The sequence below is a fragment of the Hemitrygon akajei genome, chromosome 6, assembly GCF_048418815.1.
Source record: "Hemitrygon akajei chromosome 6, sHemAka1.3, whole genome shotgun sequence".
In the NCBI taxonomy this organism is placed as follows: Eukaryota; Metazoa; Chordata; class Chondrichthyes; order Myliobatiformes; family Dasyatidae; genus Hemitrygon; species Hemitrygon akajei.
Genome location: NC_133129.1, coordinates 120,885,477 through 120,907,684, shown reverse-complemented (window position 1 = coordinate 120,907,684; position 22,208 = coordinate 120,885,477). Strand labels below are relative to the sequence as shown.

Sequence of the window (22,208 nt, the reverse complement as noted above, 5' to 3'; positions counted from 1 at the left end):
TCGGATGCGAAGCACCGGGTGGGCGGGCGGGCATTAGGAGAAAGTCTGCACTCCACACAGAGAACACCGGGGGGTAGAATTAAATCCGGGTCCCAGGCTTTGTGAGGGCTTTTTCAACAATTATGCAACCCTGTCTGCGAACTCCGCACATGCCCCGCGTCATCACCTGTAGTACTTAATGTCCAAGGAAATCGGCATCAATGAGTCGCGGATGGATTGTGCCCGACCTGCTGATTTCCTCCAGCTTTTCTTGTGGGTTGATAAGGATTGTTTCAGTTTTTCATAGAGACCGAAGCGAAGATGGAAAGGGCGTAGCTGGAAGTATCAGCGCCAAGTTAATTGCAGGGAGCTGAGGAAAAGAGACTTCGATGAAGGGTTGAGAGAGCGAGATTGGTTTTTATCTCTCGCTATAATTTAAGACATCGATGATCGAGTCATAGGGTCTCACAACAGCAAAACAGGCCATTCAGCCCATCACATCAATGCCAGCCTGTGGGCACCCAACCACAAAAAGATGCCATCTTCCAGCACAGGCCCATAGATCTCTGTATGGCAATTCACGTGCTTATCCAAACATTTCTTTAATGTGATTGGGACTCTGCTTCCACCGCTCTCTCAGGCACTTTATTCCAGGTACTCACCACTCTCTCCGTGAAAAAGGCCCCCTCAGATCCTCTTTAAATCTCACCCCTCCTCCTGAATCTCTGTATCTAGTTCTATCTACCTCTGATATGAGGAATATGAGGTCCTGCTGTCTACCCTATTTATGCCTGTTGTAAATTTATATATCTCAATCATGACTCGTAACTTCCACCCAGGAGTGAAGTTTTTCTTCTCCAGATGTTCTTAAAGGGCTAAGTTACAAAAGCACGTGGTCTTCATAAGCCGGGAGTTCAGGAACTGACACTATGTAATATGCATTCGAAGTTTACCAGGGTGAAGTTACAGGTTTTATTATGTATTGAAAACATAGGTGAACTGTCTGTTCATTCTCCCCATGGAATGCGTAGGTTTTCTCCAGATGCTCTGGTTTCCTTCCACACTCTAAAGACGTGCTGGTAAGTAGGTTATTGTAAATTGTCCTGTGAAAGGATTAGGGCTAATTGGGGGTTGCTGGGCAGAAGGTCCTGTTCTGTGCTGTATCTCAAAATTCAGTAACTAATGAACTAGGCAGCCCCACTCCCTGTTGTGCACTGTGCTGTGGTGGGGAGGAGTAGGACAAAGCAAGGTGACTGACATGATCCTACAGGGCAGGTTGGTCAAAAACCTGAAATCTGAGGACACATGGATTCAGAACTGGCTGAGTGCCACTGATGGGGTTTGATGGGCAGTTCTTGCATCTAGTTACAAGCCACCAGGCTCAGCTCTCTGTGGTATGGAATAATGATTAGAAGCCAAGGGGCTTGAGTTTAGGCTGGTTCAACAAGCCAACATAATGTCAAATAGATGGGAGCATGCTGGTAAATAGCATGGGACAGAGGGAGACATGGCATTTGCCATGCAAGTGCTGGCATCTGCAACAACAAGCAGTTTCTGGAGGAACTCAGCAGGTCGAGCAGCAGTGCTGATGTTTGGCGTTGTCGGGTTAATTGTCTGGACGAACTGTCGATGTCTCGGGTTGAACAGAGGAACCTCCACAGATCCTGCAAAGGTAGCAGGACAGCTAGTAAGATGCTTCAGAAAGCAGTTGGGTGCCCATCTGCAGCAGGTGGAACATTGACTGTAACAGGAGGGTTTTGCTGGAACTGCACAGGACTAATAGCATGAGCACTGTGAGTGGACCCTGGTCGTCAGGGTAAGAGACAGTGACTGTGATGGAGAGAGTACAGAAAGATTTTTTTTAATATGACTGCAGCTCTGAGGAATAGATTGGATAAACTATGCTGAATTTTTTTAGAACAGAAGAGATTGAGGGGAAATAATTGGTGAAATGAGAGGTAATGATGAATTGGAAAGGACTGGTCTCCTTCAGCTTTGGGTCAAGGCCGCATGGCACAGATTTAAAGTAAGTGGATCTGTATTCCTTTACTCAAGGAGCGGAGCCTGGAAGGCTAGAAACTCTCTTCACATTTAAACGGTGTGTTCGCGGATTCGTGACTAGCAGGGTTATGACCGGAAGGTGGGTTAGCCCCGGATTTTCCTTTTCGAATGAGGGTCTGATAGCTCGTGAGGTCTCTGAGTTTCCCCTCCCCTACCACCTACCCACTCTTCAGTTGCTTAACCCTTCGTTCTACACCAACCCCACCCTCGAGCAGCTTAACCTCTCTCCCCCCCCCCACGTAATCATCGCTCCTTCTCTCTTGTGTTGCTTCATTCCTCCCTTCTTTCCCCGTACTAAACAACCTCAAAGCGGAATACCTCTCACTGAGGGAAGAGACAGGAATCCAGCTCTGAATCCGGACAGGGCTGGAACCGGGCGGGTTCCCGTCTTTGTTTCAACGCCAGATGTCATCTCCGGCTTCTCTATTTTGAAATCGAGCTTGCGGGCACATTCCACAGTGTAGCCGACCCGAGACCACACGCACATAACCCGACAGCGGTTCCACAAGATAGACAGACACACACGGGGTTTAGGCGCGGTTGCTCAACCCCAGAGGCTGCCACAGCTTTTTTTGGATCATTATTTTTATGTGAATTACTCTCATATTTGTAAAGTCGCGGCTAGGAACGGGAGCAGTCACAGCAGCACCGATTCGGTACACCCCGCCTCCCCAAGCAGGAGTTGAGGTTTGTCCCTCTGAAGAGTGACAGATCCGGTTCTAGAGGACAGTTTGACCTGTGGGGGTGTGGGAGGTACTTATGGAGAGCACAAGCCTCCGTTAACCCATTCAGTACCGGCTCACCAGCTGCCTTTAACTATGGAGGCACCGAGGGGTTTTCCCACGAGGTCATTCAGCCTAAGTCCTACTTTTCAGCTCCAGCTGCCGGTTTAACCCCAATAAATGATACTTCCGGCGGCGAAGTGCACAAGTATCGGAAGATTTTTTTTTAACAGAGTGGTGCGATTTGCTGTATCGGTTCGATGTTATCAACCCGTATGTCTTTGAGATGCGGGAGGAACCCAAACCGATGCGGTCATAAACTCTAGCCAAGTGACAACCCAAAGTCAGGATTGAACCCAGGCCACTGGAGCGTCTCACCAACTGTATCCCTGTGATGGAGCTTACAACCAGAAGGCAAAGGGAACATTCTGCGGCAGTCTTTATCGAGGTGGAAGAAGCTGCCGTATCTCCATAGTGTTAGAGGTGAAAGATAAGGTATTAGCTGGCAATACTTAGAGTGAATATGTCGTCAGGCCCGGGTGGAACAAACCCCAGGTTACAGTGGGAAGAAGGGATGGAAGTTGCAGAGGGCTTGCCCTATCTTCTAGTCCACTTCAGGTACAGGTGAGGTGCTCGGGGACGAGAAAGTTTCCATTGTAACACCTTTGTTTTAAAAGGGGCGTAGGTGCCTGCTGGGCTGTCATTTTTTAAATCGGTAGTAGTGAAGATCTGTGAAACAATAATCGGGAATTAAAGAAAAGGCACCTGGAGGAAATAACACAATCTTGTTGAAGCATGTCTTGGAAATGGAATGTGGTCTGTATGAATCTTAGAAGGCATTTGAAGAAATCACACATAAAAGTTTGTGTATCAGAGAATGAAAGGATCAGAAGAAAGGAAGTGCTGAAGGGCAGGAAGCAGCGGTGGGGAGTGCCTGGGTTTCAGATAGAAAGCCAGCTTTGGCAAAATGGCTGCTGGTGTTCTTGGATAAGGTTGAGCAGGGTACCTTGTCGAAATGTGCAGACCACCCCCGGGCCTGGAGGTATTATATGCAAGGCTGAATGGATAGACCTGTGACAGGTGAAATTCAATACAGTCAAGTGTGAAGTACACTTTGGCAGGATGAACAAGGAGAGATAATAGAATCTAAATTAGTTCAAAAGAACAGAGAGCCTCAGGGCACCACGTGCTTAAATCCTGGAACATGGCTAAACCTGTTCGGAATGTGGTTATACAAGCAAAAGGCGTCCTTGACTTCATATATCAAGACAAGAGTTACAAAAGCAGGAATTGTTATAAAAGCATTGATTGAAGTCATTACTGGTGTCCAATTCTGACCATCGTATGTGAGGGTGAAAGCAACATTTTGCTGGAATCATACTAGGGAAAAGGGATCTTAGCTCCATTGGAAAACCTGGATGTACTTTTCTGAACCAGAGATACGGGGGGGGGGGGGGGGGGGGGCAGGAGGGTGAGGGGAGGGGCTTGTTGAGAGATTTATTCAGCCAGCATGATGACACATCAGTTAGTGCTGCTGTCTGACAGTCCCCGCTGACCCATGTCTGATCCTGATCGCCAGGTTTTTGGGTAACCGGTGAGTTACCCCTTCCCCCCACCTCAGGTGCAATTAGGCCATTTTCCCCATAACCTTTGATGCCCTGACTAATCAAGAACTTAGCAACTTCTGCTGTAAATATAACTAATGACTTGGCCTCCACAGCGGCCTGTGACAATTAATTCCATGCATACATGACCATCTGGCTGAAGAAATTCCTCCTCATCTTTGTTCCAAAGAGATGCCCTTGAGGATGTGCCCTGTGGTCCTGGAGTCTCCCATTATAGGAAGCATCCTCACCACGTGCACTCTTATCTAGGCTTTTCAATATTTGATAGCTTTCACTGAGATTCCCCCTCATTTTTTTAAACTCCAGTGATTACAGGCCCAGAGACATCTACTGTTCCTCGTATATTAACCCTTTCATTCCCAAGGTCATTCTCATGACCCTTCTCTGGACCCTCTCCAGTGGCAGCAAATCCTTTCTCAGATAAGAAGCCCCAAACTGCTCACCATATTCCTCGTGTGGTTTGTCCAATGCCTTATAAAGCCTCAGCATTTCATCTTTGTTTTTATATTCCAGTTTACTTGAAATGAATGCTAATATTGCATTTGTCGTCCTTACTATTGACTCAACCTGCAAGTTTATCTTCAGGGAATCTTGCATGCAGATTCTTGAGTCTGATTTCTGAACTTGCTCGCCGTTTAGAAAATAGTCTACACTTTTATTCCTTCTCCCAAAGTGCATGACCATACACTCCCACGCACTATATTCCGTCTGCCATTTCTTTCTCCTAACTTCAGACTCCATGCTTCCTCAACACTACCCGTCCCTTCACCTATCCTCGTACTATGTCCAAACCTGGCTACAAAGCCATCAAATCTGTCATCCAAATCATTGATGAATAACGTGAGGGAAAGCTGTCCGAACATTGACCCCTGCAGAGCACCACTAGTCTTTAGCAGTCAGCCAGAGTTTATTCCCACCCTTTGCCTCCTGCCACTCAGTTAATGCTCTGTCCATACTAGTATCCTTACTGTCATACTGTGGACTCTTATCTTGTTCATGTGTGGCACCTCATCAAAGGCCTTCTGAAAACTCCAGTACACAAACAACATCCACTGACTGTCCGTTGATAATTCCTCAAAGAATTCCAACAGATTCATCAGGCAAGATGTTGCCTTAAGCTAACCATGTTGACGTTGGCCCATTTCATCATGCACCTCCAAGTTCCCCAAAACCTCATTCTTTGTAATGGATTCCAATCTCTTCCAACTACTCTAGTCAGGCTAACTAGCCTATACTTTCCTGTCTTATGCCTACCTCAATTTTTAAAGAGTGGAATGGCAGTGTAAATGCTCCAGCTCTCACACCACATAGCAGAGTTGCTCCTCTGAGCAATGAAAGATTACTAACTGGACCCATGCTATTTCAGGAGCTGGGTTAGACAACTAATTTCATGGGATGCTTATGATCAAGTCCAGAAAGATGTTCATTGAACAAACTAGTAATAACTGGTCCTGAAGCTGGTGGTATGGGACCTAAAACTTTTGTATCTCCATTTCAATGGCAACAGAAAGAAGAGAGCACTGCTGGGTGGCGCAGCCCTTGAAAATGAATGCTGGGCTTCCTTGAAGATGAAGTATATTGTGGGCAAACAGAAGGTAGTTTATTTGATGGAAAGTATACAAAGGAGCAGAAGTGAAGAGCAGAAAATGCTGGGAACACTCAGCAGGTCTGAGGAAAGACAAACAGTTGATGCTTCAGACTGAAAACCAAAACAGGTAAAAAGTAAAAACAAATTAGTTGTAAGTTGCAGGAAGGGTGGGGAAAATAGAGAATTTTGTTTTAACTGAGTGAAAGCATTAAATATATTAACAGTATTCAGGAAGAAAAGGGTATCATTGCATATAAAATACAGGTGGAGTGTATACAGGTACAAAACGCACTAAGAAGGCTCATATTGATTTGGAAGGAACAAGGCAGGCATATTTTATTAGACTGATTTCCCTAGGATGATATGAGATTTCTATGAAGAAGCATTGAGTAGCATGAACCCATTTTCTCTGAAGTGGAGACAAATGCAATCTGATTGAAAGCGATTGACAATGTGGATTCGGAGCAGCTGTTTCCATTGGCCAGAGATTCTGGAACTAGATGGTATGGTCTCAGTATATGGAGTTGGGACTGATTAAATGAAGTTTTATGGAGGGGTGAGAATCTTTGGAATTGTCTGTCATTGAAGCCTGAGATTTACAGACAAGAATTCCAAAAAGCATTAATTGAAAACAGACCTTGCTAGAAATACTTAACATGCCAGACAGCATCTCTGGAGTGAGAAGCAAAGTTAATGCTTCAGATTCACACACAAAATACTGAAGGAACTCAGCTTATCAGGTTGATGTTTGGGGCTGAGACCTTCATCAGGACTGGAAAGGAAGAGGAAAGATACTGGAACAAAAAGGTGGGGAGAGGGGAAGAAGGACGAACTAGAAGGTGATAGGTGAAGCCAGGTGGGTGGGGGAGGGAGTTGAAGTAAGAAGTTGGGAGGTGATAGTTAGAAAAGTTTAAGTGCTGGAGAAGAGTACATCTGTTAGAAGAGGAGGGGGGTTCATGAGAGAAAGGGAAGAAGGAGAGGTTCTGGAGGGGGTTGGCGATGGGCAGGTGAGGGAAAGAAGTAAGAGGCCAGAGAGGGGAATTGAAGAAGAGGGAAGGGGAGGGAGAAAATTACCAAAAGTTGGAGAAATTGATGTTCATTCCATCAGAATATGCCCTTTCTGTTTGTTACCCAGACAGAATATAGGATGCTGCCCATCCATGCTGAGGATGCCCTCATTATGGCAGAACAGGAGGCCATGGACCAACATATTGGAATGGGAATGGAGACGGGACTTAAAATGGTTGGCCACCGGGAATTCCTGCTATCTGCAGATGGAGCGCAGGTGCTCAACAAAGTGGGTCCCCAGTCTAGATTGGGTCTCGCCAATGTAGAGGAGGCTGCATAGGGAGCACTGGACACAGTAGACAAAAGTTACAGAGTCACAGGCAAGTGTTGCCTCACATGGATGGACTGTTTGGGACCCTGAATGTAGGTGAGGGAGGAGGTGAATGGATAGGTGTAGCACTTCTGTTTGCAGGGAGAAGTGCCAGAGGGAAATTAGTGGGGAAGGAAAATGGGCAAGGAGGGAGCGATCCCTGCGGAAATCAAAGAATGGAGGGAAGGTAAAGATGTGTTTGGTGGCAGGGTCCCATTCAAGATGATGGAAGTTGTGGAGCATGATGTGTTGCATGTGGAAGCTCATGGGGGTGGTAGGTGAAGATGAGAAGAACTCTGTCCCTGGAAGGGAAAACTGGTTCTTTGAAGAAGTTCAAAGTAAATTTAATATCAAAGCACATATATGTCATCACATACAATACCGAGATTCATTTTCTTGTGGGCTTACTCAATAAATCCATAATAGAATAATAACCATAATAGAACCTATGGAAGACCACACCAACTTGGGCTTTCAACTGGTATGCAAAAGGCAACAAGCTGTGCAAATACCAAAAGGAAGAATTAATAATAATAAATAAATAAGCAATAAATATCAAGAACATGAGATGAAGAGTCTTTGAGGGTGAGTCCATAGTTTGTGGGAACATTTCAATGATGAGGCGAGTGAAGTTATGCCTTTTGGTTCAAGAGCCCTATGACTGAGGGTAATAACATAATAACACAGCCCAGCACATCACACAAACCAATCTTCCATCCTTGGACTCACTTTACACCGCACACTGTCGGAGCAGTGCTGCCAGGATAATCAAGGACACGACCCACCCAGCCAACACACTTTTTCTCCCACTTCCATCCGGGAGAAGGTTAAGGAGCATGAAGATTCGTATGACCAGATTTGGGAACCGCTTCTTTCCAACTGTGATAAGACTGCTGAACAGATCCTGACACGGATCTGGGCCGTACTTTCCAAATATCTGGACCTGACTTGCATAACCGTACTTTCTCTTTTCCATTTTCTAATTATGATTTATAATTAAAATTTTTATTATATTTACTTCGATTTGTACTTCGGAATACGGAGCGCAGAAACAAATATCATTGTGATAATTGTACGCTCTAGTATCAATTGTTTGGTGACAATAAAGAAGTAAAGTAACTCTTCCTGAACATGGTGCTATGAGTCCTAAGCCCCCTTTACCTTCTTCCTCCTGGTAGCAGTGAGAAGAGAGCATGTCTTGGGTGGTGGTGGGGTCCCTGATGATGGATGCTGCCTTGCTTTGACAGCTTTTCTTGTAGATGTGCTCAGTGTGTGGAGGGCTTTATCATGATGTATTGGGCCATATCCAAGACTGTTTGTTCTATTTACTGTTCAAGGGCATTGATGTTTCCTTACTAGGCAGTGATGCAGCCTGTCAATATATCCACCACGCGTCTATTGAAGTTTGTCAAAGTTTTAGATGTCATGCCGAATCTTCATAAACACCTAAGGAAGTACAGGACTGCCGTGCTTTCTTCCTGATTGTACTTACCTGGTGGGATCAGGACAGGCTCTGAAGCAATAACACTGAGGAATTTAAAGTTGCTGACCCTCTCCCCCTCTGATCCTCCAGTAAGGACTGGCTCATGGACTTCTGGTTTTCTCCTGAAGTCAAGAATCAGCTCCTTGGTCTTGCTGACAGTGGGTAAGAGGTTGTTGTTGCGGTACCACTCAGCCGGATTTTCAACCTCCCTCCTATATGCTGATTCGTCACTACCTTTGATTTGGCCTACAACGGTGGTGTCATCAGAAAACTTGAATGTGGCATTGGAGCTGTGCTTAGCCACACAGTCATTAGTATAACAAGAGTACAGCAGGGGTCTAGGCACGCAGCCTTGTAGTGCACCTGTGCTGACGGAGATCATGGAAGAGATGCTGTTGCCAATCTGAACTGACTGCAGCCTGCAAGTGAGGAAATCAAGGATCCATTTGCAAGGAGCTATTGAGGCCAAAGACTTGAAGCTCATTGATTAGTTTTGAGGGGATGATGGTACGGAATACTGAGCTGTTGTTGATAAAGAGCATCCTGTTGCATGCATACTTGCAGTCTGATGTTCCAGGGTTGAGCCAAAAGCCAATGAGATGACACCTGCTGTGGACCTATTGCTTTGGTAGGCAAATTGGAGTGGCTCTGAGTCACTTCTCAGGCAGAAGTTGAAATATTTCATTACCAACCTCTTAAAACATTTCATCAGTGTGGATGTAAGTGGATGCTACTGGACAATGCTCATTGAGTCAGGATACCAAGTTCTTCTTGGACACTGGTATAATTGAAGTCTGCTTGAAGCAGGTGGGTACCAGACACTGCCAAAGCATGAGGTTAAAGATCACAGTGAATACTCCAGCTAAGTGATCAGACAAGGTTTTTAGTACTTGGCCAGGAGATGAAGGAACTGAGAAGAGGAAATGACTTCTTTACAGGAGACAGGGTGGGAATTGGTTATAGTCAAGGTGGCCATGACAATCAGTAGGTTTATAAAAGATATCAGTAGACAGTTTTTTTCCCCAGAGATGGAGACAGAGAGATTGAGAAAGCGGCGAGAGGTGTCAGAAATAGACCAAATGAATTTAAGGGCGAGCTGGCAGTTGGAGGCAAAGTTAATGAAATTTACAAGCTCACCACGGGGACATGAAGCAGCAGCATTGCAGTCATCAATGTAGCGCAGAAAGACTTGGAGAGTGTACAGGGAAGGCTTGGAACATGGACTTTCCATGTAGCCAACAAAAAGGCAGCCTTTGTTGGGGCCCGTGTGGATTCCCATTCCTACACCATGAGTTTTGGCAAAGTGGGAGGAGCTGAGAAATGGTTGAGGGTGAGGTGAAGGAGGGTGGTGGTGGAGGGGAACTGGTTGGGACTGTTGTTGAGAAAGAAACAGAGGGCTTTAGGGCCTTTTTGATGGGTGATAGGCGTGTATAGGGACTGGACATCCATGATGAAATTGAGGTGATCAGGGCCAATGGGATTGAAAGTTATTGAGGAGATCAAGAACATGTGACGTGTTGTGGATGTAAGAGGGAAGCGACTGAACCAAGGGGGATAAAATGGAGTTGAGGTATATGGTTCAGTGGGGCAGGAGCAGGCCAGGACAGTCATGTTTGTGTAGGAGGTAGAAGTAAGCAGTGCGGGGCAAGGGAGAAATGAGATTGGTGGCAATGGATGGGAGATCCTCAGAGATGATGATGCTGTGAGAGACAGCTCCTGATGGTCCTAAGTGGGATCCTTTTCAAGGGGTGGGTAAAAGAAGGTGTCTGAAAGTTGCCGCCTCAGCTCGGTAGAGATCAGTCTACCACATTACAATGGCACCCCTTTGGGGGTTTGGTGGTGAGGCTGGGACTGGTGTGGAGAGAGTGGAGCATAGTGCATTCAGAGGAGGTAAGGTTTGAAAAGGAGAGAGGAGAGCTGAAGTCAAGCTGGTTGATGTCTTGTCTACACTTAGAGATGAAAAGCTCCAGAGTTGGCAGAAAAGCAGAGCAGGGTGACCAAGAAGGGGAGGAGGGTTGGAAACAGGAGAAGGGGTTATCGGTGAAGGGTGTGGAATCCTTGCCAAAGATGTGGGCTCAGAGATAGGGGCAACAGAAGAGGAACTCAGCATTGTGGCAGGCGTGGAACCCACTGAGATGTGGGCAGAGGGAGACAAAGGTAAGGCCCTTGCTGAGGACAGAACATTCCATCTCAGAGAGGGGTAGGTCAGAGGGAATGGTGAAGACACTGGTAGGGATTACATTTGGGATGGGGGAAGGGGAAAGAGAGTTAGTGGCATCAGAGGGGGGAGGAGGTTTGGGCTGTTCAGGAAAAGTAGGTTGGGAGGAAGATGGGGGCGGTGAGGGGGTTGTGGGGTAGTGATGGGGGAGGGGAAGCACAGGGTCCTAGTGGCAATGAGAAGCGTCTTGGCATGGAGGTGGAGGCATCTGAGGTTGTGGCTGGAGCCGGACATGGAGGCTGCATAATTCGTAATCTGAAGCTGTCCGCAGTTGTTAGAACTAAAGATGTTGATGGTAGGATCTGCAGTCAGAAGCTGTCTGGGGTTGTTGGAGCTGGAGTTGGTGACAGTGGTATCAGCAGTCTGGAGGCATTGGGGGCCATCGGAATCGTAGGTTGGAGGTGGGATTCGCAGTCTGGAGTTGCCCAATGGAGTCGATATCTGAGTGGGAGATGGCCGTGCCTGCAGTCTGGAGAGGGGTGATCCTCCAATCTTCCCTGGATGTGAGAAATGAGGAGAACTGGTGGTTGAAGGCATGGGTTTGGTGGAGGATGTAATGTTGGAGCGGTCCATGTCGGGTGGAGGAGAGTGAGACCTGGAGCTGTGGCAGAGACTGATATCTCTGCACGGGGGAGAGGTGGAGCGTAGAATTCGGAAGGGGAAGCAGCAAGTGGGGCAGTCAGTCAAAAGCAGGTACCTGGCGTCCTCGGTGGGTCCAAACTGGGAAGTCTGAAAATGGGACTGGAAACCGTACAGAACAAACAGGAGCCAAGGACTATTTCCAAAGAAATACATTCCAAGGCTGTGGTATTGAGTCTGGGTGAGCACATGGTTAAACAGTCAGAGTGCAGAGAGGTCACGGGGGGGGGGGGGGGTCGCAAATGGTCTCGCTGAACTCATGTTGAAGAGAAGATTTAGACTTCTTCAAGGTAGGCATACCTCAAAGAGACTTTGCAGTGGGACATCAAACCATAAACACAAGAGATGGCGCAAATGCTGGATTTCTGTTTGAAGGTTTTTTAAGACTGATAGATGTTTTGAAGCCAGGAAATTAAAGATCCACACCACCTGGACCATGCTAACCCCTCAGTTCCACCAGGCAGGGGATACAGAAGCTGAACTTCCACACCGCCAGGTTCATGGACAGCTACACTTTCCTACAGACATCAAATCCTTAAACTGATCTGAAAACCCCTAATCCTCTCTCAGCAATAGAACACTACGGCCACCTCCTGCACTACCTGGGACTTGTCTCTGATTGTGTTTTATTTCTACGCTTATGTCTTGTTTTTCCACAATCATTTTCTTTACAGCCTTGTGTAATTTATATTCTGTGTGTTTGCACCTTCATGCCCGTGATGCCACTCACAAGCAAGGTTTTCACTGTGTCTGTACCTGTCAACACTGATGCTCATGACAGTAAACTTGATGGACTGGACTGGTTGGAATAGAGGCAGAAGACCAGCCCTGATCCTGTGAATAGGTGAAGAAATTGAAGAAGCCAAATGGCCTCTTTCTGCCCTATAAAATCAGAAAATGTTGAGAATACTGTACAGGCCAGGCAGCATCTATGAAGGGAAAAGCAATTTGTGTTTCAGGTCTTGGACCCTTTGTCAGAATGAGGAAAGAGAAAACAAATTGGTTTAGGTGGCAGAGGAGATGAGGATGGAGACGGGTGGAACAAAGGTCATATTTCTGATGGGGTGTTGCTGCAACAGCCTGGATTATGCTTCATTCTACCCTGCCTCTTATAACGATTCCATTCCATTCTCCCAGTCTGAAATCACGTTTGTTCTGATGATGAGACATTCCTCGCAGGTGCCTTAGAAATGTTCGCTTCTTCCTGAACTATGTCTTTCCGTCTACCTCAGTCATCCGAGCCCTTGACTACATCTTATATCTAGGTTAATTAAGCATTCTTGTCCGTTTAAATAATTAGTTATGGGTTGTGTGTAAAAATATGTTAATTGCGTATATCATGCTACCACGTGATATGTGCGTGCCTCATTTAAAGTAAACTCGAACTACCTCAGTATTTTTTGGACCCTGTGTCTTCTTTGAATTAATTTAATGTTTTGAAGTTACAAAATAACATTGACGATGAGGTATCTTTAAAATGAAACCGAGACAGCTACTGACCTGTTAAAGCAGAGCAAGACGTTCGAACTAAAAATAGCGCTGCGAGGAATGGTCGAGTTTAAAAGAAACAACCCAGCCCGTGGAGAGATGGTCGAGTTTAACATAAAAACAGCCAGCCCAAGTTCTTCTAAAGGAAGACCCAATCGAGTTTGAAAAAAAGAGGCTGTAATGGGAAAAATTCAGGGTTCATAAAGAGTGACTATCAGGTGATAATAATAATTAAAAAATCGGAAATAGCTGGCTATGACATAAAGATTGACGAGTCTGATAACAGAATGGGTAATTGACTCATGTATACTGAACTATTGGAACAGTATGCTGAAGCAAATGAAATAGCCAATGAGAAGTGAGTGCCAATTTTGATAAGTGCATTGGGTTTAAAGGCAAACAATTTGCTTCAGTGTTTGACTGCTCCAATCAGACCATCAGATCAAATAGCTTTGTTGCTATTGTAAAAGAGATACTGGAACACTTGGAATCAAAGCCACTGTTGATTTCAGAATGCTTTAGGTTTCATAAGCAGAATCGAAAGGAAGGGGAGACCATTTCAGAGCATGTGGCTGAATTGAAGAGATTGGCTGAGCATTGTCAGTTTGGTAGTGGGCTTAATGATGCAATGAGAAATTGTTTAGTTTGTGGAATCACAAAAGGAAACTTAAAAACAGCTCGTAACTGAAGCACAACTTGTACTCAGAAGAGTAATTGAAATTGCTGTTTCAATGGAAACCGCAGACAAAGACGCAATTGAGTTGCAGTCAGGAATGAAAGTGAGCGTGAGCAAGGTTGCAGTGTCTGACCAAAATTGTGTTACCATTGTGGCAGGAGCTCCGATAAAACAACCCATCTTTAAAGGTGAAACCTGCAGAAAATGCAACAAAATAGGGCACATACAAAGAGCACGTCAGGCATACAAAAATAACTGGATTGCACAGGGAAGATAAACTGCTAAAAAGTCAAGTTGCAGTTTCAAAATGAGCACTAATCTGCAAACTGTTGATGAAAAATTGATATTGATGAGAGTGACACAGGATTGTGTAGCCTTGAGATTTACAGTGTGAAAATTAATAATAGACAAGCAATTTGGCTTGTGCCAGAAGTGAACAGCAAGTTAATTAAAATGGAATCAGACACTGGTTCAGCTGTTTAAATCATTCCACAAAATGAGTCTGAATAGATACTAAACTGAAGCCTGCAGATATTAATTAAGAATTTACACTGGAGTAAAGATAACTCCTAGGAAATGACATCCGTAACTGAAATATAACAACTAATGAGCCACATTGAGCTTGTATGTGGTAAAAACAGAAGGACCAGCATTGTGGGTTGTGATTGGCTGAGATGACTACAACTTGATTGGAGATCCATCCACCAATTGCAAGCCACATCCCCTGCAATGAAGCCACTGAAAGCGAATTCAGAAAGGTATTATATGATGCCACAACTGTCTCCAGCCTGAGCACTGTGAACCATTGCCCATCAGAGGGCAAACAGGTGTGGGTGCCAACCTCTTTGCTTTTGGTTGGTCCAAGGGAGGACCATGCTGCCCAGAGGAACTGTGAAAGTGACAAAAGCTGTAGTCTGACTACAACAGTTTTTGTAAGCAACGTATCTGAGAAAGCTTCTGATATGTTAATCAGGTAGTTACTTGCAAAGTGTGGCCTGTTTTTAAGCTGGGAGAGAGTTCAGGGAGCTTTAGGAAAGATGCAACCTTTGCCTTTTGTAAGTTTAAAGAACCAAAATCTATTCTGTGTGCATTAAGATTATTGCAGGAATTTCAAGTAGAAGACAAAAAGCTGCTTGTAAAAGTAAGGATTTGTCAGATATTGTGGGTGAGGAAACCAAGAGGAGACATCTGATTGTAAAGGGAGCAACAGAAAGATTAATAAGAGAATACTCCAGTGAACTAAATGCACCTTCCCAATATCAAGATGCACAAACTAGAATGGTGGTGGTGGTGGTGGTGGGGGGGGGGGGGGGGGGTGGGGGTTGGTGGTGCTGCTGCACAGGATTGAAGTAAGCTGCAGAGATTTGTAAAATTATTCAGCTCCATCATGGATATTAGTCTGTGTAGTATCCAGACATCTTCAAGGAGTGGTGCCTCGAAAAGGAGGCATCCAATCTTAAGGATCCCCACTGCCCAGGACCTGCCCTATTCTCATTGTTACCATCAGGAAGGAGGTACAGAAGCCTAAAGGCACACACTCAGTGGTTCAGGGACAGTTTCTTCCCCTTTCCCATCCGATTTCTGAATGAACATTGAACCCATGAACACTACCTCACTACTTCTTTAAATTTCTGTATTTGTACAACTTTTTAAATTTAACTATTTTATATATATATACTGTAATTCACAGTTGCACTATACTGCTGGCGCAAAGTTAATAAATTTCACAACATATGCTGGTAATATTAAACCTGATTCTGAAGAAGAAGGAAGGTGACTATCACGGTCAGAACCACTTCCTGTAAGCTCTGAGACAACTCCTACAACAACCATGGGGAAGGTCCCAGAACCTGGGATTGTTTTCACAGCCACAGTCTCTCCTGCCAAGCAGTGATACCCACTTGTCAGGAAAGGCCAGAACCTACAAGAGTAAGAAATCCTCCACAGCAATTAAATCTTTAGCCCTGAATGGCACAATTTAAAAGATAATATGTTGTAGATGTGTGTATATTGTACTTTCATAATGTCCTGTATATAGTTGAGATGTATTCCATATTGAGAAGGAGTTTATAGCTAAGCAGGGAGGAGTGTTGTGTATTTAATTTGTCAATAATATTTGAGTAATCTTGTATATACTGTATATTGGTTGTTTAAGCATTCTTGTTTTTAATAATTCATTATACGTTATATGTAAATATGTTAATTGCATACGTCATAATGCAGTACTGGAGAACCCAAATGCGGATTGGATAATCTCGTTGGGGGAGCCTCTGCTTTGTCTGCAGGAGAGACCCATAGTTTCCTAGTGCCTATCATTTTAATTTAGCATCCTGTTCCTACTCTGTCTTTCTGTTTGTGGCCTCCACAAGGCAATGGCCACATTTCATCTTCGGTCTGGGCACATCGCAGCCTGCAGGATTCAATGTTCAATTCTTCCATTTGTGTTAACCTTCTTTCTTCTTTGTCTCTGAACAGGCTATTTTTACCTGTCATTATTTTGGCTCAGTTTTACTTTTTTTTTGTATAATCTGGTCTACTGACCATATCACCAGCACACCACAAAGGAAAATAAGCTCAATGGTTCACTTTAATGTCAGGGAACGTATACAATGTTCAACCTGAAACCCTTACTCTTCACAGACATCCTCAAAACAGAAACAAACGCAAAGAATGAATGACTGAAAAACATTAGCATCCCAAAGCCCCCTCCCCTACCACGCACAAGCAGCAGCAAAGCCTCAACCCTCCCTCCTCCCCCTCCCCAAAGTTGTTCCAGCAGAAAGCATCAGGCCCCCCACCACCCATCATGCAAGCAATAGCAAGCCCCCAGAGACCATAATCTATAGCTTATCAAAAACTACTTTTCAGCCAATACCCCGACATCTCACAGGCCCTGTCTCTCACTAACGAGGGAGAGAGAGCTATCTGATTTTATTGGAATTAGTGTGTTATTATCAAATGCACCAAGGTACAGTGAAAAACTCCACCTCATTATATTACAACAATGTATTGAGGTAATACAAGGGAAAACAATATTGCAGAATGAAGCGTTACGGAGAAAATGCAGTGCAGTCAAACTATAAAGTGCAAGGCCATAACGAGGCAGATTGTGAGGTTAAGAGTACACCTTATCATTCTAAGTGACTGCTGAATTGTCTTATAACAGTGGTCTTTGAGCCTTGTGGTACGTGCTCTCACACCGTGGTATCTTTTGTCTTATGGGAGGAGGGAGAAGAAAGAATATTCAGGGTGGGAGAGGGTCTATGATCATGCTGGCTACTTTACTGAAGAGCAGTCATGGGCTGAGAAGTTGTCATACCAATCGGTGATCCACCTGGATAGGATGCTTTCTGTGATGCGTTGATAAGGGGTCAAAAGGGACGTGCCAAATTTCTGTATAACCCTGAGGAAATGGAGGCGTTGGTGAGTTTTCTTGGTCATAGTCTCTATGTGCTTGGAACAGACCAGGCTATTGGTGAACTTCACTCCTACAAACCTGAAGCTTTCAACCCTCTCAACCTCAGGACCATTGTTGTAAACCAGAGCATGTGCAGTACCCCCATTCCTGAAATCAATGGCCAGCTCCGTTCTATTGCTGACACTGAGGGAAAGGTTGTTTAATGACACCGTGCCACTAGGCTCTCCATCTCTCCCCTGTACTCCGACTCATTGTTATCTAAAAATCGACCCATTGTGGTGGTATCGTCTGCAGTCTTGTAGATGGAGTTAGGGCAGACCTGGTCTGCAGCCGTCAGCGTACAGGGAGTAGACGGCTGAGAACACAACCTTGTGAGGCTCCAGTGTTGGTGATAATCATGGTGGGGATGCTGCTGTCTAACTTTACTGAATTCCGTTTGTTAGTTAGAAAGTCAAGTACGCAGCTGCAAAGGGTGGTGTTGAGTCCCAGGTTTAGGAGTTTGGAGATGAGTTTGCTTGGAATTATAGTATACAATGTGGAGCTGATATTGTTGGTTTTTGCAAATATCAACGATGGAGTTTTATGTTTAAGAAAAACCGTAACAACTCACTTATTGTACTCCAAACACTGAACACAAAGCGTGGTAAAAATGTTTTGCGTAATTGTGACATCATGACAGACCATCCCCTTAAAGTGAACTCAATGTCAGTGACTGTGAGTTATGTACATTTTAATCAATTACATTACCCTAGTGTTAAGTAATCCAGTATCACCCTATCTGAGAAGTTCTTTCTGTTCCACCCATTGCCCTCCTCTACCTTCTTCTGCCTAAACTAGCTTATTTTCTCAATTTTCCTGTCCAGATGAATAGTCCCGGATGTGAAATTTTAATCGTTATTCTCTCCACAGATTCTACCTGACGTGCTGATTTTTATTTCAGACTTCCATCATCTGTCAGATCTATTTTGCTTTTCCTTCTGAACCTACTTCCTGCATTCATCATTGTGTTTATATGTTTGCATCTGTTCACTCGCCAATTTCTACAGATGTACTGTGGAGAGCTTTCTAACTGGCTGCATCACCATCTGGTGTGGGGGTGTGGCTACTGCACGGTAGTCAAAAGAAGCTCCAGAAAGTTGTGGACTCAGCTCCATCGTGAGCACTAGCCTCTGTAGCATCCAGGACATCTTCAAGGAGCAATACCTCAAAAAGGTGGCATCTATCATTAAGGACCCCAACACCTAGGACATGCCCTCTTCTCATTGCTGGCATCAGGAAGGTGGTACAGGAGCCGGAAGGCACACACTCGGTGATTCAGGAACAGCTTCTTCCCCTCTGCCATCAGATTTCTGAATGGACATTGAACCCATGAACACTATCTAACTAACTTTTTACACTACTTATTTAACCTAATTATTTTATATATACTGTATATGTGTGTGTATATATATATTTACTGTAATTCAGTTTTTATTGTTATGTACGGCAATGTACTGCTGCTGCAAAACAACAAATTTCACGGTGCTGATATTAAACCTGATTCTGATTCAGATCCTGCAGTCACCACCGTAGCCAGAGGTGGAACAATAACATCTGGCCCATTGCACACTGCAGTCTCCTCCCACAAGTAGTTTTCATCTATTCATTATTGCTGACTGAAAAAGGTGCCCACCTTTTCAATGTCACTGGAGCCTGCTGCAGCAAAATAGATAGTCATGTCTCCTTGTGTGCCTTTTATTTATTCCACTGGTACCACTTCTGTATTTTAAAACTTTTTATTATCATGTAAATCATAGAACTGCTTTCTATTTACTCTTGCATTCCGCTATTTATTGCTGTAGGTTGTATAGTAATCATGTATGTTGATAGATAGCTATGCAGTCAATGCGTTAAGACAGCTGGTTTTCGTCTGGATCTCACCCAGTATCAGCTTTCCTATATCTGATATAAGAGTTCCCCAGAATGAGAGAACTTATGACCTGCACAGGGAGCTAACACGCACAGATATTATCACAGATCTCTTCGGCTTAATGACTCCATGCTGAATACTTCTAGTCCGTAACTCTTTATTGCTCTACATGGCTGATCTTGTCATGCTTTATGAGGTGGCAGTTGTTCCAGTAGTCTGATATTTGTCCAAACTTGCACTAAAGATAATGACAACGATGAGCCAGTTATGTGGAATATTGTGTGAATCTTGTTATGTGGAATATTGCGTGAAATAGTCACTCTTGGAAGGAAGACATTGATGTACTGGTCTACGTGGTAGCAACAAAGTTCACTTAAGGTGATAAGTTTCAGACAATGATAAGGAAGCTGCACAGTTGGATTAATTACCAACCCAATCGTACTGCATTCACACTGGTGTTGTTATCCCCACGGTGAATGTTTCAGGTTGGCATTAGAACATCAGTCAGACAGGATTTTCAAACCACTGCAAATTATTGGAAAATCACACGTGTAAATGGTAGTTTAAACATTTGGTAACATGTTTTGGATGTATCAGCCTAATTTGAAGTGTTTAATGCTGTTGCTGTAATCTAAGAGTGTTGTAAAGATTATTAACATTATGATAACAATTGTTAAAGCAAATGCAACAATCCATCATTTAGGCAAATGATTTGAATAACAATGTACAAAGAATAGTTAGCAAGTTTGCAGATGACATTAAAATAGGTGATATCATAGACAGTGAGGTAAGTTATCAAAATTTCAAAGATACCTTAATCAGCTACGTAAGTGGGCCGAGAGATGGCAAATGGTATTCAATACTAATAAGTTGAGATGTTGCATTTTAGGAAACAGGGTATAACTTTCAAAGTGAATGGTAGTGCCCAAGAGAGAGTTGTTGAACAGAGGGACATTTACTTTACTGAAAGTGCCTTCACAGGCAGAGAGGGTGGTGAAGAAGGCAGTTGGCATTCATTACTGCGTATAAAGGTTGATACATTATGCTACAGTTGTACAAGACTGGTGAGACTGGACCTGGAGTAATGTGTACAGATTAGGTCATTACACTACAGGAAAAATACATTTAGGCTAGAGAGTGTATAAAAGATTCACATGAATGTTTCCTGGGTTTGAAGACTTGAATCGTGGGCAGATATAGGATAGGCTGCCTGTTTTCTTTGGAGAAAAGGAATCAAGAGTTAGAGGGGTTGGGTTTATGGTGAGACCAGAAGGATTTAAAAGGGGGCAACTTCTTCACACAGAGGGTGGTGTGCTTGTGGAATGAGTTGCCAGAGAAAGTGGTTGAGGCATGTACAATAAAAACATTTAAAAGATCATAAGACATTGGAGCAGAATTAGGCCATTCTGCCCATCAAGTCTGCCCTGCCGTTTCATTATGGCTGATCCATTTCCTTTTCAACTCCATTGTTTTGCCTTCTCTCCATAACATTTCACACCCTGACTTATCAAGAATCTATCAAGCTCTGCTTTAATTACACTCAATGACTTGGCTTCCATAGCTGCCTGTGGCAATGAATTCCACAGATTCACCACCCTCTGGCTAAAGAAATTCCTCCTCAACTCCACTCAAAGTGGACATCCCTATTTTCTGAGGTGATGCCTTCTGGTCTTAGACTCCCCCACTATATGAAACACTCTCTCCACACCCATCCTGTATAGGCCTTTCAACATTTGATAGGTTTCAATGAGATCCAACCTCATTCTACTAAATTCCAGTGAGTAGAGGCTCAGAGCCATCAAATACTCCTATATGACAAACCTTTTAAACCCAGAATCATTTTCATGAATCTCCTTTGAACCCTCTCCAATGCCAGCAGATCCTTTCTTAGATAAGGAGCCCAAAACTGCTCACAATACTCCAAGTGAGGCCTCCCCAGTAGTCCAACATATAATTCTCTGTAACTTCCGCCACCTCCAACGGGATCCCACTACCAAACACATTTTTCCCTCCCCCCCCCCCCCCCCCCTTTCTGCTTTTCACAGGGATCGCTCCCTACTCGACTCCCTTGTCCACTCATCCCCCCCATCCCTTCCCACCGATCTCCCTCCTGGCACTTATCCTTGTAAGTGGAACAAGTGCTACACCTGCCCTTACACTTCCTCCCTCACCACCATTCAGGGCCCCAGACAGTCCTTCCAGGTGAGGCAACACTTCACCTGTGAGTCGGCTGGTGTGGTATACTGCGTCCGGTGCTCCCGGTGTGGTCTTTTATATATTGGTGAGACCCGACACAGACTGGGAGACCGTTTCGCTGAACACCTATGCTCGGTCTGCCAGAGAAAGCAGGATCTCCCAGTGGCCACACATTTTAATTCCACGTCCCATTCCCATTCTGATATGTCTATCCATGGCCTCCTCTACTGTCAAAATGAATCTAAACTCAGGTTGGAGGAACAACACCTTATATACCGGCTGGGTAGCCTCCAACCTGATGGCATGAACATTGACTTCTCTAACTTCCGTTAGATAGATAGATAGATAGATACTTTATTCATCCCCATGGGGAAATTCAACTTTTTTTTCCAATGTCCCATACACTTGTTGTAGCAAAACTAATTACATACTCAGTAAACTCAGTAAAAAATATGATATACATCTAAATCACTATCTCAAAAAGCATTAATAATAGCTTTTAAAAAGTTCTTAAGTCCTGGCGGTAGAATTGTAAAGCCTAATGGCATTGGGGAGTATTGACCTCTTCATCCTGTCTGAGGAGCATTGCATCGATAGTAACCTGTCGCTGAAACTGCTTCTCTGTCTCTGGATGGTGCTATGTAGAGGATGTTCAGAGTTATCCATAATTGACTGTAGCCTACTCAGCGCCCTTCGCTCAGCTACCGATGTTAAACTCTCCAGTACTTTGCCCACGACAGAGCCCGCCTTCCTTACCAGCTTATTAAGCGTCCCTCTTCTTAATGCTTCCTCCCCAACACGCCACCACAAAGAAGAGGGCGCTCTCCA

General features: G+C 44.4%; 1 long non-coding RNA gene across 2 annotated transcripts; it reads left to right on the top strand.

Annotated features, from left to right (window-relative positions):
* The first annotated feature begins 877 nt into the window (after positions 1-877).
* Positions 878-21,182, top strand: LOC140729424 (uncharacterized). Of its 2 annotated transcripts, none has more exons than XR_012099324.1 (3): positions 878-1,058; positions 5,895-6,102; positions 18,185-21,182. It is a non-coding gene; the product is annotated as an uncharacterized lncRNA (long non-coding RNA). The 2 variants fall into 2 exon arrangements; XR_012099325.1 differs by lacking the exon at positions 878-1,058 and adding an exon at positions 2,378-3,257.
* Positions 21,183-22,208: the final 1,026 nt, after the last annotated feature.